This window comes from Macaca fascicularis, chromosome 4 (genome assembly GCF_037993035.2).
Source record: "Macaca fascicularis isolate 582-1 chromosome 4, T2T-MFA8v1.1".
NCBI classification, from domain to species: domain Eukaryota; kingdom Metazoa; phylum Chordata; class Mammalia; order Primates; family Cercopithecidae; genus Macaca; species Macaca fascicularis.
This window is the reverse complement of record NC_088378.1, coordinates 35,787,207-35,806,953: the sequence shown is the minus strand read 5'-3', so window position 1 is coordinate 35,806,953 and position 19,747 is coordinate 35,787,207. Positions and strand designations below refer to the sequence as shown.

Sequence of the window (19,747 nt, the reverse complement as noted above, 5' to 3'; positions counted from 1 at the left end):
TTCGTGCAAAGCCACAGAGGTAGGGAAGACAACACCAGCCTGGGAAGGAGAAAATAGCAATAACAATCATGGCTGCCACTTCTCTAGTAATTCCTACGTGCCGGGCACTTTTCTAAGAGTTTTATATTAAATCATTTATTCCCCATTATAACATTACAAGATAGATTATGATTAACACAGTTTAAGGAAGGTGCGCTACGGAGGTTAGTAACTTGCCAAGGACCGGGGGTTAATAAGCATCCATGGCAAGATTTGAACATAGGCAGGCAGAGTGTAAAGGAGGCAGGTAGGAGTGGGAAGGGAAGTGGCTGGAGGGAAAAGGGAGGGAACAAAAGGGTCCTGAGGCAGCCTGGGGGCGATCAGTGGAGTGTGTTCAGGCACTGAAATATGAAAGTGACAGGACTGGATTTCCAAATCCCAGAACAATCCCTTTGGATCATTGTGGAAGGCTATGTTATGAGTCCAGTGGGAAATAAGGCCTTGGACTTGCCGACCCCTCTTCACCCAGAAGATGCTAGCACCGTGTTTCTCTAGGTCTTTCCTCACCCCTAGTTACTGCAGCTCTTACCATGCTCCATGAGATTTGTCTGTCTCTGGCTACACTGTGAGTTCCCGAGAGGCATGGATTTATTTACTCAGTCCTGTGTTTTCCATGTCTAGCACGGTGCCTTGCACAAAGTAAACATTCAACAAATAATCGTTAAGCTGAACATCAGCAAGCTGTGATTTAATTAAACATAATTGGGGAGAAATCTTAAATCCCCTAATTTTCCTCATCTAAGCTGACAAAGTCAGTTTGTTAAGTGACATTGTGTCTGCTTTACATAAAGCATACCTACAACAAATATACAAACAAAATTTTTTTGGGGAAATGGTAGATTGCTGGACGTGGTATTCCAATGTGACGGATGGTATGAAAATGCCATTTGAAATGAATTAGCTGACTACATTGCCTATCAGTCCTCTGACCTTTGACCAAAGTCGCGTGTTTTCTGAAAAAGAACTGTGAGGATTCGGACCAGCATGGTGCTGGGAGTCTTCCAGGGATTTCGTTTGCTGGAAGATGGGGATTCGATCCTATTGAGTAAATCCAGTGCCAAGAAACTTCTACTAGAGATTCAAAGGGAGACTCAAAGACAATACATTCCTGAAGAACTTATGAGCATTACAAAAGCTCAAAGCAGAAGTTAGAATCTTCTAAAAAAAGTTCCTAAGTCCACTCAAGCAGTTGTTCATGCATGCTTGGTCTCTTATGCACTCAGTATCATTTTAGTTACGCTAGACTTATCTGAAGAAGATCCTCTCAAACTGCAGTGAAACTTGATGTGAAGCCACTTACAACGTAACTAGTCACATGAAAATCAGGAAAAGAGACATCCAGCAGTGAACAAGCACATCACATAGGGACAAATCTCACAATCTCTCAGTGAAACACTAAAACTGAAGAAATTGACATCTGTCTGGCAGAAAGAACTTCAAGTTCAAAATGACTTTGGTTCAAATCCCACCTTTCGATTGATGTATTCAGCATTGAACAAATATTTCTTGAGACCTACTGTATCTCAGGCACTGATCTAGTGCGAGAGAGACACCTGTGCACAAAAGAACTGCAGAGGTCTCAGGCGGCTTGCATTCTTCTGACTTCTAGACAACCAGCAGCTGTGAAAGTAGAGAATGTTTCAAATCCTCACTAAGCCTCATTTTTAAATCTATGAAGCGGTGATAATACCCACCTCACAAAGTTGGCAGGAGCCTTCGGCGGAATGTACCAAACATGCCTAGATTGGTGATGGGGGCACAGGGTTACTGAATAAATGGTGGTTCCCACTAGAAATATCCAATCGCTGAAAGGACTAGGCCCACTACAGGTTCTTCCAAAGGGATAGTACAACTTTACCAATGTTTGTCAACTGTAGGACAACCTAGTTCCTATTTTCTTAAATGCCATAAACCAGTGCATTAACATTTTTCCTCTTTTTGTTTTAGTTCTACAGTAATCTGTTTTCAACAGCAGCTGAAGACCATGCAGGAGAAAGGAATCTGAGAAGAAATACAACATATTATTTTGCAGGAAATGATGGTACTAGACATTTTAGTTATAGGTATACAGTGGCCAAGCAGCCCATGCTACTGAAAAGGGAATCCATATAAACACCAATTTGTATTAATATATTAGAGATTTCTACAGATTCATATCTATCTGCACTTTTAATATATTGCAGCCTTAGACTGATCCAAGCATTTTGGGTACAAGTAGCTGTGAAAAATCCTAAAACAAATGCCATAAAACATATTATTTGCACTTCTGGGAGTTTATACTAAGGTTAAGAAAGCATGTACAAATATTTAGATACAAACATCTAACTGTACATTATAGTACTATGTATAAGAAAAAATAGACATACACATAATGTCCAAGAGTAGGAAAATAGCTAAAGAAAATGTAGACCATTTATATAACTGGCTGTTATACAGCCGTTAACAGTGATGATTTAGAAGAATATTTAATTGACATGGATAAATGACACATTATTGGGTACAAAGAACAGATTGTAAAACAGAATGGGTAATATGGTCCCAATTTTTGGTTATATATAAATCTACAGTTGATGGATGGGCTTACAAGTTATTTTGTCATCTTCTTAGTGTTTATATTTATTTTCCAAAGTTTCTCCAATAAACCCATGTACTTTTGGAATCAGTACACAGGACAACCACAGGGCTAGTATGGGTATTAGTGACGCAGAGTAAACTCTTCCTCATTCTGGCATTTCAGGGGTTCTCAGCATAACAGTAAGCTCCTTCTCTGACTATTTACCTTAAGCAAACTCCAATAAACAAATTCTGCCTGAATACTCAAAGCTCTATGAAATCTACCTAATCTCTCATTCTTAAATATAAATGAACCACCATGATTCACCAGTCATTTCAGGTAAGCCTACAACAAAAGTCTAAGATCAACACAGAAGGGTAAAGGGGAGAGGGGAAGAGAAAAAAATTAGAAATAAAAAGACATCTTACTAAGTATATTCAATGGGATTCAAAAAGACATATACAAAACTTCACATCAAAGAGTCCTAATATCCAAAATAATAAATCATAGAAGAAAGCTCATACCAATTCACATCATTGCAAAATTCCAGGACAACAACAGTAAAAAGATCTTCAGGTGAAAGGCCACGCTAACTTCATAAACTAGGCTGTAAGGATGGTAAGATTAGAGTTCGCTTCTCCTTGGAGGTTTAGAAGAACTCAGTGGTAAAGGTATCTGGGCCTAGAAAAATCTGTGTAAGAAGTTTATTCATTTGTGGTTCAATCTCTTCATGGGTTACAGAATTACTTAGATTTTCTAATTATTCTTGAGTCATTTTGATGAGTTGTATTTTTTCTTGTAATTTTTCATTTCACCTACATTTTCAAACATATTGTTATAAAGTTGTTTATAATAACCCTTTGTTATACTTTCAATGTCTGGAGCACCTCTATTCATGTTCTTTTTCATTCCTGATATTATTTGTACTGCCGCCCTATTTTTGTCTGTTTTTTGCTTAATCAGGCTAACCAGGAGTAATCTTATCTTCTCTTTTGTATGCTTACTGTTATTTGATTAATTTCTGGTCTTACTCTTATTTTTCTTTCTTTCCATATCTAGGCTTAATGTTCTGGGTTTGGTTTTTTATTTTTTTCTTACTGTTAATATGGATGCTTAGATTATTGCTTTTCAGACTTTTCTTTTCATATTACTATTATTCTAACTTGTAAACCCCTTAAGACATCATTGTTTTACAAGTTCATTTAAACTTACCAAATATTTACCATTTTCTTTATGCATTTTTTTTTCTCAGCTTTCATCTGTAATCATCAGCCTAAAGTACATGTTTTAGATTTTTCCTGATGGCAGACTCTCTCAGTATTCGTTAGTCGGTACATGTCTTTGGTTTATTCATGTTTTTGAAAGATATTTCTCCTGGATATACAAATTCCAGTTTGGCAATTATTTTCTTTTGGCACAGTGATGATATCATGACACTACCTTATGCTTTAATCATCACCACTGAGAATCCAGTCATCAGAATATCATACATTTGAAGTGAATCTGTCTTATTTTCTCCAATACCTTTAAACTTTTTTATTTTCAACTTTGTGTTCTACAATGTTATTCTGTTGTCAACATATATTTATTTTATCTATTCTGCTTAAGATTCAATAAGCTACATGAATCTAAAGATTGGTGTCATTCACGAGTTCCTGAATTGTCATCTCTTCAAATAGTGTTCAAAATAAGAAATAAGGCAAGATAGAAAATAGTAACAGAAAACAGTATGAATAAAATTAACTCAATGTTTTAAGAGCAAAAGAGACATGGTAGAAGACTCTAAAGATTAAATATTAATGCCTGACTATATGATGCCTGGGAACATCTAATATGATTATTGCCTTAGAGCAGAATGCCCTATATCCTCATAATCACGTCAGCCTTGGCAATTATGAGAATAGTAATATTTACTATCTCATTAACAGGTCTCAAGTTTCACAGAAATCATTATAGGAATATTTATCAACTTATAGCCAGCATAGGTTGAAAATGACAATGATAGAAGGAAGGGGAAGTAGTAAAGAAGTAATGGAAGAGTTATTTTATAAACTTTTGTTTGTTTGGTTGGTTGGTTGGTTTTTTTTTTTTTTTTTTTTTTTTTGAGACGGAGTCTCACCCTGTCATCCAGGCTGGAATACAGTGGCAAGAGCTCACTGCAACCTCCGCCTCCCAGGTTCAAATGATTCTCCTGCCTCAGCCTCCCGAGTGGCTGGGACTACAGGCATGCGCCACCATGCCCGGCTAATTTTTGTATTTTTAGTAGAGATGGGGTTTCACCATGTTGGCCAGTCTGGCTTCAAACTCCTGACCCCAGGCAATCCGCCCACCTCAGCCTCCCAAAGTGCTGGGATTACAGGCATGAGCCACCGTGTCTGGTCTTTATAAACTTTTAAGCAATTTATTAAACTACACACACACACAATGACAACAGGAACCCCAAATAAGCTAGAAAACTCACTCTGGTTCTTGGTGGACAAGGCCATTTATTACCAAACCACTGCTTGTAAAGATTGACAAGGAGCAATCAGTAGGCTAATGGCAACATAACAGAGGGGAACCCTACTGGTTTCCTTTGGCTCTGCACAGATCCGCACATAAGGTAGTACTTGCCACTACCTGCTCAAGTCCAACTGCTAAAGCACGTCTAGGACCTCCCCGTGTGAGTTCTAAGCAAGCTAAGATCACAAGCACTTTCCCTAAAAAGGGATTCCTGCCTCTATGGATAAAAAGAATCTCTGCCCTATGGATGCCAGCCAGTACTGCACTTTCCACAAACATAAAAGGAAGAATATCGGCTTGAAAATGAGTAATGTTAAGACAGGAGTCCACAAAAACATGGTTCAAAGACATATCACAGCAATTTTGTTTGACTTTCCAAGAATCCACCATCAACCCATTTTTTTACAATAATGATTAATGAAATTGCTGGACGCATGCCATCATGTCAAACAGTACTTGCTTCTAATTTGTGTCAGTGTCATGAATCTCGTGCATTTAAAAAAACGCCAAGTTCTTTTATTATTTGGTAAGTGGGGAAAATCCGGTAGCAGGCTGAGTTTAATATATTTTATCTAAGTGGATTCTAATTGTGAATAAAGAGAACAATAAGATTTTATCTAAGTGGATTCCTATTGTGAATAAAGAGAACAGTATTCATATAAAAAAATAAAAATAAAAAAACACACTCGGCTGGGCGTGGTGTCTCACTCCTGTAATTCCAGCACTCTGGGAGGCTGAGGAGGGCAGATCACCTGAGGTTAGGAGTTCAAGACCAGCCTAACCAACATGGTGAAACCTTGTCTCTACTAAAAATACAAAAAATTAACCAGGCATGGTGGCGGCTGCCCGTGATCCCAGCTACTAGGGAGGCTGAGGCAGGAGAATCGCTTGAACCCAGGAGGCAGAGGTTGCAGTAAGCTGAGATCACGCCATTGCACTCCAGCCTGGGCAGCAAGAACAAAACTCCGTCTCAAAAAAAAAAAAAAGAAAACCACACACTCTTTTTGGGGATCTTTTGTGCTTTTTGTCACATCTTTCTTTTAAAAGAACAGAAGACAAGAGAAATAAAGTCAGAGAAGGTTGAGAAGTTTTACGATTATGACATGAAATAGAAATTCTTAAGTGGTCCCCATATGTCACTTAGGGGCTCTGGGCCCTTTAAATGAAAAATTAAGATAAGAACACAATCCCCGGCCAGGCACGGTGGCTCACGCCTGTAATCCCAGCACTTTGGGAGGCCGAGGTGGGCGGATCACAAGGTCAGGAGTTCAAGACCAGCCTGGCCAATATGGTGAAACACCATCTCTACTAAAAATACAAAAATTAGCCGGGAGTGGTGGCGGACGCCTGTAGTCCCAGCTACTCGGGAGGCTGAGGCAGGAGAATCGCTTGAACCAGGGAGGCAGAGGTTGTAGTGAGCCAAGATCAGGCCACTGCACTCCAGCCTGGGAGACAGAGTGAGACTCCGTTTCAAAAAAAAAAAAACAAAATAGAACACAATACCCTAAATCTAATATAATGTTAGGAGTCACTGGTAATAGAAAATGCAGCTCAAAACAATTATTTAAATTATGAGAACACATGGATACATGGGGGAACAACACACACTGGGCCTGTCAGGGGTGTGGGGAGGGAGAGCATCAGGAAGAATAGCTAATAGATGCTGGGCTTAATATCTGGGTGATGGGATGATCTGTGCAGCAAACCACCATGGCACATGTTCACCTATGAAACAAACCTGCACATTCTGCACATGAACCCCTGAATTTAAAATAGAATTTGAAGAAAAAAATAATAAAAATAACAATAAACAATTATTTTAGATAAACACAGTATAGATTTGGTTGGACTAGTATCTTGGGCAAATAAAACTATCAGATTCTTCTCTAAACTAAAATTAGTAATCCAGGAAAGGTATTTTAGTACCTCTGATATTTAAGCAAAGAATCATTACATCATTTCTCTTTTTAATTAATTATCCTGATAAATAAGTATTTGAAGAACAGACTCAAAGAAAACTCCTATCAGTAACTCATGGGAGCTGGTAATGACAATTGACAAAATAATTTTTATTAGAAGGAAAAGTTAAAATGAAATACCAAATTAAAAGAATGGCTTAAGAAAGCAGGAATGACTCATATTTTACCAGTTAAACTGTAAGTAAATTATACATTAAAATTCCAGCCATATTCAATTAAAAATACTAAGTTTGGTGAAATTGTGACCATAATCACAAGGGACCAGTAACTTCAATGGCTTCATATCTGAATTAAGACATGTATTACTTTTGGAGCTTTGTGATCTTGAGAAAGTTACATTATTTATGTCCCTTTACCAATAAAAATAAAGAGTTGGACTAAATATCTTCTGTGGTTCCTAATAAATGTAAAATGTCTACAAATTTACTTCTCTCTGGAAACTAATTATACCTTTATTTGGATAAACCCTGACCCTACATCCTGTACCCTCTTCTCTTGAAGACTATTACCTCGGCTGGGCACGATGACTCATGCCTGTAATTCCAGCTCTTTGGAAGGCCAAGGAGGGTAGATCAGGAGGTCAGGAGTTCAAGAACAGCCTGGCCAACATGGTGAAACCCCGCCTCTACTAAAAAAAAAATTAGCCAGACGTGGTGGCACACACCTGTAATCCTAGCTACTCAGGAGGCTGAGGCAGGAGAACTGCTTGAACCCAGGAGGCAGAGGTTGCAGTGGGCTTAGATCATGCCACTGCACTCCAGCATTGGTGACAGAGTGAGACTCTGTCTCAGGAAAAAAAAAAAAAAAAAGACTATTACCTCAAATATGTACATGCATAAAATTCTTGGTTGAACACAGGCTATTAGAAGGAGAAGCTTGTCTTGAGAAGCTCCTGAAACACCAGCCCAGGAGCCTCACTTCCCCAGTTAAAGGAGAAAAGTGGTCAGAAACTCACCTGCAGCAGGCCCTTTATATTTGAAATCTTTCCTGGGTTTCTGCAAGCCCTTTAGACAGCTGATATTTCTAGGGCAATTATTCTCCTCTCCTACCATGCTCATTCATTTTTGTTTCAGTAAGTACCAAACATTTTCAAAGAAAATATAACCAGCACCTATAACTTCTGCCTCAGTGGGCAAATCCCTTCTTTACTAATATCTCACCAAGTGCTTTCACAGGTCATTTCTCTCTGAAGTTAAAGGTCAAAGAATAAAACATCCATCTCACAGTATAAAGTAATGGTTTCATTGAGCTTTGATGTTCACCTTCACTCCATGACTTGTAGACCGACATTGAATCTTAAGACACAAGCATCTCATCAATAAGGAGAGTGACAGAAAACACTTCAACTGCACAGCAGAATCACTCTTCAAAAGGCTAATGGGTCCCTCCTCGGATACACCTCCAGCCACTGGAACTTCTATTTAGATTCACAAATAGTTAACCCCCAGAAGTAATCACAGAATTATCAAATATCCATTCTTCTGTTCTTGGTCCGATGGTTTAACTGTCTCCTGTCTTCAGTAGGACTGTCACTGTAGCAAAATGCTGGCTTTGTGGCTTTTCTTTATCTATGGTACTGATTTACTTCAGCATCTTAAGAAAAGCAATCTATTGGCTGGGCGCGGTGGCTCAAGCCTGTAATCCCAGCACTTTGGGAGGCCGAGACGGGCGGATCACGAGGTCAGGAGATCAAGACCATCCTGGCTAACACGGTGAAACCCCGTCTCTACTAAAAAATACAAAAAAAAAAACTAGCCGGGCGAGGTGGCGGGCGCCTGTAGTCCCAGCTACTCGGGAGGCTGAGGCAGGAGAATGGCGTAAACTCCGGCGGCGGAGCTTGCAGTGAGCTGAGATCCGGCCACTGCACTCCAGCTTGGGCGACAGAGCGAGACTCCGTCTCAAAAAAAAAAAAAAAAAAAAAAAAAAAGAAAAGCAATCTATTGAGAAAAAACATCTTGAGGAAAGTGCTTAGTAAACAAAATTTCTATCTCTTGCTTGATAACAAAATTAAATGGCAAATAGAGCAAGTGTTTAAACGTATAAAATAAAATCACCAGAAGAAAAGATGAGCAAATATTTTTACAATTTTGCTTTACATGTATGACACAAAATCCAAAAATTATAATGGAAAAGTTGATACATTTGAGTTCATAAAAATTGAAAATTCCTGTAAAGCCAAAAAAAAAAAAAAAATCCACCACATTGGGATGGGGGAACTAGGATAAGACATTTTTGGTATATGACAATAGACAATAGGGTATAAAAATCAAGTAGAAAAAAAACCCCCAATTTTTAAAAATACCAAAAGTAATAAACCAACTATTTAAAGAAAATGGCTAATAAAAATATAAAACATTCACTTTCATTAAAAAAATCAAAGAACTAAAAATCAATGAGTCCCTTTTCTACCCAACAAAATGAACAAACATTAAAAAGACTGATGATCACCAGTGCTGACAAGCACGTGAGGAGAAATAGACCCTTTCACACTGTCTTCACAGAAGTGTAAGTTCCTTTCTAAAAGGTCATTTCAATGAATCTATCTAAATTCAAAGTGTGCACATTTACCACTCTTGCAATTCCATGTCTATTATCTGCTAGAAATATTCACATAAGCACACAAAGATATACACACAGAGATATTTATTGTAGCAGTGTTTGGAACTGCAAAAACTTGCAAATAACCTACATTTCTGTTTATAAATAATGGAGCAAATACAATACAATGTGGTAAATCCAAACAACACAAAATACTATCCAATTCCTTTAAAGTTATGTAGATCCATCACTGGAATACTTGCTGTTAAAGCCTTCAGCCTCCACATAAGCAGTTACCCTTACACAGAGGCCACCATGCTATGAGGAATCCCAACCATTCCATGCATAGAGACCACATGAGGAGGCCCTAAGACTGCATGAAGAGAGAGAAAGATGCCTGGCCAGCTCCCAAATGCCCAGCCCTTGCTGTTCCAACTCTAAGTCACCATCTAATTGCAGCTGCATGAGAGACCCTGATTCACACAGGTTCAATCAAGCCTTTTGGGGACTCCTGACACACCAAAAACTATGAGAGATTTTTGAGTCTACAGAGCTGATGACCAGGTGCTGAACAGAGATTAATTTATCAAGTTGTTCACACAAATCAAGACGGCTCCCTGCCCACATGAGGAAGCATGCTTGCCTTTCTCCTTCTCCCACATTTTATGCCTAAATCATTCCCAAGGTAAAGTGCACATCTGGCCAGCTTCATTCTGAGGTAATAACCTGGTTGTTCATCACTTCATTGGAGAAAGGGAGATGTCTGAAAACTAATCCACACATATGGTGCAATGGAGGCATGGGTGGTGTGATGTCGCCTTTGGGAAATGCACAGAGTTCAGGCACAATGGTTTATGTAAGTCTACTCCTAATTTTCAGGGTGGAGAAATTGACTTTTGATTATACACACTAGTTTTATGTAAGAAAAACAAAAAACAAAAAACAAGTCAAGAGAACCTAAAAGCCTGGAACATCCTGTAGGGGCAGAAAGTAAGGAAGTACCAAACACATACAAACACACACACGTCAAAGGGTCACAGAAATTAACTGCCAATTGGCCATGGCTGGAACAAGTTGAGCAAAAACATGGAAAACAGAGTACCAGGTTATAATTCAAAGTATAAAATAGACATTAATGACTCCATACTGAAAAAGACTGAATAAATAAATATAAGGGGGAGAACAAATTTCTAATTCAGAACAATTCCAAATAATGTATGCAGATACTCCACCATCAAGGAGGTGGAATGTAACTCTCTACCCTTTAAGGTGACTTCCTTCCAAAGGTACAGTATGGAAAGGGACAAAAAAGAGTATATTTACAGCAAAGAAACCTGAAAAAGACTACCTCAGCTGGGTAGTCAAGGTTAACATCATCAATGACAAGATGTATTAATAGCAGATACTCTCGACATGATGTGTTAAGAATGGCATTTTACCATCTGTCATGTGCTTCCCAAAAATACATCAATCAAGTATAATCATGAGAAAAACATCAGACAAATCCCAGTTGAAGGACATTCCACAAAATACATGACTCATACTCTTTAAAACTGTCAAGATCATCAAAAACAAGGAAAGTCTGAGGCGCTTCACCAAGAAAAGCCTAAGTAAACCTGACAACTCAATGTAATGTGGTATTCCTGGATGGGGTACTGGAACAAAAAAACAAAAAAAGACATTAGGGAAAAAATAAGTAATTCTGAATAAAGTATGGACTTTAGTTAATAATCATGTATCACTGTTGATTCATGAGCTGTAACAAATGTAAGATGTTAATGACAGAGGAATTGGGTATGGAGTATATGGAACTCTGCACAAGCCTCACAGCTTTTCTGTAACTCTAAAACTAGTTTCAAACAATATGTTTATTGAAAGGAAAAAGAGAAAAGAGAAAAGAGAGACAGGCATGAATCCATATTATTCTACCAAAAAATTTCTATTTCATTTTTTCAAATTTTTGATCTATTTTTCTTTTTCTTTTTTTTTTTTTTTTGAGAGATGGGCTGTCACTCTGTCACCCAGACTGGAGTGCAGTGGCGTGATCTTGGCTCACTGCAACCTCCACCTCCCAGGCGCAGGTGATCTTCCCACCTCAGCCTCTCAAGTAGCTGGGACTACAGGCACATGCCACCATGCCCAGCCAATTTTCTGTATTTTTGGTAGAGACGGTGGTTTCATCATGTTGCCAAGGCTGGTCTTGAACTCCTGAGCTCAAGCAATCCACCCACCTCAGTTTTCCAGAATTCTGGGATTACAGGCGTGAGCCACTCAGCCTGGCCTTATTTTTTTTTTTTTTTTTTTTATTGTTTTAAATGCATTTACACACTCAAACCCATATATGTATATAACTGAGAAATGATTCTATATGCAATTTTTGTTTCATCTTTTTGCATGTAATGCTATTTTTAAAATATTTTCTTATCAATAAATCTTCTAAAATATACATATTTTAATTCAGCTAGATCTACAGGCTGGGACATGGAAATATGTAAATCATAAACAGAATTAAGTTTAAAAGGCAAACTGAACTTTCACTTTATACATTTCATCCATGTATGATTCTTTTAAATCAATAATGTGCAGACAGTGCTTTCACATCCTTTCCCTGCCTGTGATGGACACTGTGGTCAGGTGCCTCGACTCCCCTTCAGAGATAAAGGCACCACTGCTCCTCTGGCTGCTGGGAGTGGTCCCCTATAGGGAGTGTCTCAGCTAAAGACAGCTACTTTGCCCAAAGTCTCTCCTCCTTCCTGGGGCATCTTGCTCCCTCCTGGACCACTCTAGAGGGTCTCAGACTAGTTTAAGAAGATCCGTAGAGTGGACATAGCCTCCAATAAGCATCACATCCACTGAGCACTGCAGCTCACCTTCACCCTCTGCACAGCCCTACTTTCCTGCCTTGCCTTCCACAGGTGCAGAGCCTCCAATGAGCATCACACCCAATGAGCACTGCAGCTCACATTCATTCTCTGTACAACCCTAATTCCTCGTCTTGCCTTTCACAGGTGCTGATCTCAAGAACATACTCCAGTGAAATCCCAGGCATGCTCATTTCCATCTAATAGTCTGTTTCCCAAAAAACCCAAGTCGTGTTACTGCCTTTCTTTTGATCTGCCAGCTCAGAGAAATAAGTTTGACTACCACATTTCCCAGGCTCCCAGACTCCAAGCATCAGGCCAGGGTAAGTCAACAGGAAAGAGAACATTGGAGGGTGGGAGGAAGGGAGCAATCAGAATGTATCTACCTTGTCCTCCCTGCTCCAGGTGGGACCCCTGCAGTGGCTGCAGCTCCCCAGGGTCCCAGCTGCTACAGCAAAGTCCTAGCTCCCAAGCTCTGGTTTCATCACCTTTTTCTGTTGCCCTTCCTGCTCTCCAGGTGGTAGTGGCTTCCTTCTGTTACTCTTCTCAGGGTTGCCTAAGGGCCCCACCATTCCCTGTTTGACCATTAGCTCTTCTAACACTTTTGGCATTTGTTTCCTATATTAAATTCTTTTGACTAAGCTACTGAGTATGAGCTTTGTTTTTCTAATTGGACTCTGACTAACAGTAAATAATCAGAGCAAGACAGATAAATACATGGATGGACGGATAGACAGACAGACAGACACACATCCCAAGGCACAATCCAAACTAAATTTAACATAGGCAAAGAACGCTCCATTTTGAGGGTTATCTTGGTTTCTAATTCTCAAATCTCTTTGATGCAAAAACATATTTTAATTAGATCTTTCTTCAGTTGGTTTTAAAAAAAAAAAGAAAAATTGTCCCCCAATCGTTGGTCTATTTTGCAGCAACTATCAAGAAAGGTATATCGTTAAGTAAAAGTAGTATTAAATTAGTTTAGAAAAGAATTATAAAGTTTAGTTCAGCTCATAAGATAGGAAAGGGAGGAAAGCAGTTTTATTAATGGTGCAGAACAGCTCTTTCTGCTTTCAGGCAGAGGACCCAACAGACGGACCGAAAGGAGAAGCCTCACGAATCTTATCCAAAAAACATAGTTTTTCCTGCCTAGGGAAGTATCTTGCCTACGCAGATAGTAGGTCAGAGACGAAAAACAAAGTGTGGAAAGAACATAATGTGCAGTTAAGTTTCTGTAATTTATTTGCTGTTTTTATCTGAAATAATTTTTGGAACATAGTCATTTGGGCACCTTGTGTTTATCCTTGAAAGATGGGCTCAGTAGAAACAAACAAAAAGACAACTAAACAAAGGATTTCTAGTAATTCTTCCTGCGGACAGGAAATGGGAGACACAAACCACCACTTAATTTCTGTAAAGGCCTAGTATTTACTCAATCACAATTACAGTGACAACTTAAAGACAGAATTTTAAAATTGGTAATGGAAGGGAATGTGCAGGCCCAGGACCGGGGCTGGAGTCACACAAAGGCTCCGGCTTATTTTCCAGCTGCCTACTGGACCTCACTACCTGGATGGCCCACAGGTACTGAAAACTCCACGTTTTCAATACCACACTCATTAGCCTTGTCCACCATTGACCCTGTGGCTAAAGACAGGAAATTTTTCAATTTGAGACTGATTGCAGGGTTTCAGTTGGCCAGCATGCATAGGAATGAAGACAAACACAGAGATGGTATGTCTAAGAAACTTCAAAAGGTGTAGACCACCTGATTGAAGCATTTCTGATTTATTTTATATTTTTTCATTATATTTCTGTCCTCCTACAAGGGAAAGTCATGATTATACTAACTGAGCTAAAATGTTTATTAGCAGATGCCCAGTCATCTTCTCACATCTTAAAATCATAGTAGGATGTCTTCTGGTGTTACATCATGTTGATCACGTGGACACGCTGGCTGGAGCTCTCCAGCTGACACAGAGCAGGGTTCTGTGCTGTCTTCATACAAAGTGGAATTTGACAATCACTGCGCCATGCCTTGGGACATCCTGAAAGCCAGCATAAACACATCCTCTAATCCTGGGACACTACTTTCCGCTCCCACTGGGAATCCAGAATGACCTCCACTGACAGCAGCACTTCTACATCAATGCTGTCTGTTATGAGACACAGCTCCATTGGTTTGCAAAGTTTTTCCCCTTCCTGGTGCTCTTGCACACACTCTTTTTTGCAGCCTGCAGCAACTTTTGGCTTCACTACCCCAGTACCAGATCCAGGCTTGAGCATTTTGTGGCCATCTTTACAAGTGCTTTGATTCTCCATGGACCACCCGCGTCCTGTCAGAAACAGTGGCCGAGCAGTCAGTGATGCCTCTGAAACTCTCCCAGTTCGATTTTGCTTTTGTCCTCGGGGTGTTTAACTGACATAGATTCCAGCAAGCAGTCATTGTCCTACCCGCAGCCGGGTTTGGAGTCAGCTGGTATAGAAAGCCCAACTTCCAGTCGCCTGGACAAGAAGGAGGGGCAACAGGCCACAGCCATCTTTGAAAAAGTGAGAAGATTCCGCATGCGCGTGGAACAGGACATCATTTATAGCGTGTATCTGAAGCAGATAACAGTCAAAGTCATTTTATTCGTGCTCATCATAACTTATGTTCCGTATTTTTTAACCTATGTCACTCTTTAAATTGACTGTTCAGTTGACATGCAGGCTTTTACAGAATATAAGCCTACCAGTGTGTCTATTCCTTCACAGAAATCTTGAAGCTTCTGGCTTAATTTTACGCCATTTTGGATATACTCTACAGTCTGACCTCCTCCTACAGGCTGTGGTGGATGCTGAGGAGTTCCCTGAAGCAATATTCCTTTGAGGTGTTAAGAGACAAAAGCAACTATAGTGACATCCCTGATGTCAAGAATGACTTTCCTTTCATCCTTCATCTGGCTAATCAGTATGATCCTTTTTATTCCAGATGCTTCTCCATATTCCTATCAGAGGTCAGTGAGAACAAACTGAAACAGATCAAGCTCAATACCAAATGGACAGTTGAGAAATTGAAACATTAGCTTGCGGAAAATGCCCAAGACAAGATAGAACTGCATCTTTTCATGCTCAACAGTCTTCCAGACAAATGGAGGTGCTAAGCCTGGAGCAGATCCTGGAGGTGCAGCTGCCCTCTACCGTCTCACAGCTGATCAACCTCAAGGAACTTCATGTGGACCATTCATCTTTGGTAGTAGACCATCCTGCACTGGCTTTATGGAGCAGAATTTTAAAATCCTCTGCCTGAAGCATCCTGAAATGGGAAAAATCCTATGCTGGGTATTTCACCTGAAGAATCTGAGGGAACCTTTTCTCTCCCACACAGGGAGGCTGTGTTCTCCCTGAACAGTTGAGTACTATGCAGTTAGAGGGCTTTGGGGACTGAAAAACATCCAAGGACCCTCTACTTGAAGGGCAGCCTCTCCCAGATCCCACAAGTCATTGCAGACCTCCTGCCTTCACTGCAGAAATTGTCCCTTGACAATGATGGATGCAAACTGGCTGTGCTGAACAACTTCAAAACCATGGTCAATAAGAAAAGTCCAGAACTGATCAGCTGTGACCTGGAACGCATTCCATACTCCATTTTCAGCCTGAATAATTTGCATGAGTTAGACCTAAAGGAAAATAACCTTAGAACTGTGGAAGAGATCATTAGCCGTCAGCATCTTCAGAATCTTTCCTGCTTAAAGTTACGGCACAATAACATTACTTATATTCCTGGATGAATTGGGGCATTATCTAACCCAGAGCAGCTCTTTTGGGGTCTTATTAATATTGAGAATCTGCCCTTGCAGATTTTCCTATGCAGCAAACTACATTATTTGAATCTAAGCTATAACCACTTGACCTTCATTCCAGAAGAAATCCAGTATCTGAGTAATTTGCAGTACTGTGCTGTGACCAGCAATAGTGAGATGCTACCAGATGGGCTGTTTCAGTGCAAAAAGCTGCAATGTTTACCTCTGGGGAAAAATAGCTTGATGAATTTGTCCCCTCATGTGGGTAAGCTGTCAAACCTTACTCATCTGGAGCTCACTGGAAATTGCCTGGAAACACTTCCTCCTGAACTAGAAGGATATCAGTCCCTAAAACAGAGCGGTCTGATTGTTGAAGAAAATTTGCTCAATACTCTTCCTCTTCCTGTAACAGAATATTTATAGATGTACTTAGACAAATGTTGACCTAATGAAGAGACCCATGTTTCAAAATCATTTTTAAAAGTATGCTTCAGGGCTTTAAACAAGAAGTAAAATTTTCTAAGTTAATAAAGATGAAAAATGGGTGACTATTATGAAAAAAATTAGTAATTGATACATGAGTTTATAATTAGAAAGGGAACACAATTTTAGAAATGTGTCACCTCTTCATGTATATATTTAGGCTTAAATCAACTTAATCATATTCAATAATCATTTGGATAAGGAATCTTAAAATAATATTTATAAGAACATTGATACGTTAACCCTTTTAATTTGTCTTCTGGTAAATGTTTCTTGAACAAGTACTATGTACATTTTCATCAGTGTTAATTGGAGAACTATCAAGGTATTTTTTAAAAACTATAATATCACAATTTTTACATGCTATCCAAGATAAGATTTTAAGATGCTAAAAATGTTCCACACATCTATATCGTCAATATGAAAGTGACTAGCCGTGTGCCATTGCACAGCAGTACGGATGTGGCAAATGTGATTGAGGAACTAAACTTTTTACTTCATTAAACTTTAATTAAATAAAATTTTAATTTAAATAGCCACATGTAGCTAGTGGTTATCATCTTGAAGTGAACACATCTATGAACTCAAAATCTGGCAGGAAAAAAAAAGTTACAAAGTGGTCAATTAACAAAAAAAAAAAAAAAAAAAGACAATGTGTTCTTTTTTTTTCAGGCTCCCTTTGATTTGCTAGTGCTACTAAAGCTATTACAGTTTTCAGGCTCCTGTTGATTTGTTTGTGCCACTAAAGCTATTATAAAATAACTTTTCCAAAAGTAAATCAGAGCTTGTCTTGTCATTAAGAACAAAAGTAAAAAGAAACCAAACAGAAAAATATTTCAGTGATTTTTCAATGGCTTTCAATTGCTTCTTTTTTTTTTGAGACATAGTCTCGCTCTGTCACCCAGGCTGGAGTGTAGTGGCACCATCTCGGCTCACTGCAACCTCCACCTCACGGGTTTAAGCAATTCTGGTGCCTCAGTCTCCCGAGTAGCTGGGATTATAGGTGTGTGCCACCATGATGGGCTAATTCTTGTATTTTTGGTAGACATGGGGTTTCACCATGTTGCCCAGGCTGGTCTTGAACTCTTGGCTGAAGTGATCCGCCTGCCTCGGCCTCCCAACTGGGATTACAGGCGTGAGTCACTGTGCCCGGCCTCCAATTGCTCTTAAAACAAAAATCGGCTGGGTGCAGTGGCTCACACTTGTAATCCCAGCACTTTGGGAGGCCAAGGCGGGTGGATCACGAGGTCAGGAGTTCGAGACCAGCCTGGCCATCACAGTGAAACCCCGTCTCTACTAAAAATACAAAAATTCGCTGGGCGTGGTGGTGGGCGCCTGTAATCCCAGCTACTCGGGAGGCTGAGGCAGGAGAATCGTTTGAATCTGGGAGGCAGAGGTGGCAGTGAGCCAAGATGGCACCACTGCACTACAGCCTGGGTGACAGAGCGAGAATCCGTCTCAAAAAACAACAACAACAACAACAACAACAACAACAAAAATCCTGCCTGGAGATGGCTCTGGCAACATTTCCCACCTCACCCCCATTACACTCCACTCAGCGTTGCATACCAGCCATCCTGGCCTCCTCCAAGCTCTGGGATGGGCCATGTCGTCTCCTCTCCCAGGGCCTTTTCCCTGCTGCTGCCTTATCTCATAATCCTCTTCTGCTTGCCTGTCACTTCCTAAGAAATGCCTTCTCAGACCTCCCGGACAAGGCTAATTCCCCCTCACTATTCCCTCTCTAACCCGTACACAGCTTCTGGGCTGCAATTATTTCAGCTGCAACTTGAGATATTCTTGTGTAATTCTTTGATAAGTATCTGGTCCCCTCGGATAAAACCCAAAAAACAGACAGTAAGTAAACTTTCCCTTTGACCATTTAGCCCCCAGCCTCTTGCACCAGACTGCCCACACAGTAGAAACTCTACATATTTGTTAAATAAGTTACAAGCCACAGAAATAACAATATTGAACCCTGATCTAGCATCTACTATCAGGCATTCTTCTCATTAGTTTATAAATACGAATCCATCTAACCCTCAAAACAAACCTATGAGGTACCTACTATTATTATCTCCATTTAATAGGCAAGGAAGCTACAACACAGAGAAGTTAAGGGACCTGCCCAAAGACCCAAAGCAATTATTGGCAGAGATGTGATTTACACTCCAGTAATCTGGCTCCAGGGTCTGGCCCTTACTCACTAAGCTCTATGGCCTCAACAGGATTCAGTAGCAATTGAGTGGTTCTGGGACAGGAAGATGGGGCCAAAGAGCATCTAAGGAATGTTTGTTTTGAGAGGACACATTGAGTTGGGTCTTGGTGGGTGCCTGATGTTGGGTGAGAAAAGGAGAGGTCAAACAAATCACTCTGGGGTAGAAGACAGATATAATCTGTACAGAGTGTATTTGGAGAACTGTACAAGGCTGAGCTGAACGTCATGGAAGGCATGCTTCAGAGGTGTGGAATGCTGAACAGAGATATGCATCTTCAGTCCTTTTTTGACTCTCTAAACTGGCAAAGTGCCATCAGAGCAGCAGTTGACTGAAACATATCTGAGCCCTACAAACTCCTAAATACAAAGTATGCACATAATATATGCATATACTATACAACATACAGGATACTGAGTCCCACTGAGGTATGGCAGCTAGGCCAGACAGACAATCCCAAGCCAACAGGTTTGCTCCCTCCTACCTCACAGAACTGTACCCATTAAAGGAGATAAGTGCTTAGCATAGGGCCAGACAAATAGTAAACACAAATATGTATGTATGTATTTAATGAACACACATAGCACTTACTACCAGCAAGGTCTACTCTAAGAGGTTGACAAATATTAACTCATAAATGACTGAACACATATGTCACAGAGTTTCAGCACTGCTATGAATGGATGCAACTATTCATGGTGAGCCCCACAGTGATTAACGTCTACTCTTACCCCAAGTGTGGGAAATAAAAACTAGTCTCAGCTTAGGAGTATATATTTTCTCATTGTGTGCTGTG

At 39.9% G+C, this 19,747-nt stretch overlaps 1 protein-coding gene and 1 pseudogene across 4 annotated transcripts in view; one reads left to right on the top strand and one right to left on the bottom strand.

Annotated features, from left to right (window-relative positions):
• The window catches only part of ENPP1 (ectonucleotide pyrophosphatase/phosphodiesterase 1), a 97,292-nt gene that overhangs the window by 62,476 nt on the left and 15,069 nt on the right, over positions 1 to 19,747 (bottom strand). The window lies entirely within an intron of this gene.
• On the top strand, positions 14,311 to 16,792 carry LOC102133394 (volume-regulated anion channel subunit LRRC8B-like; annotated as a pseudogene).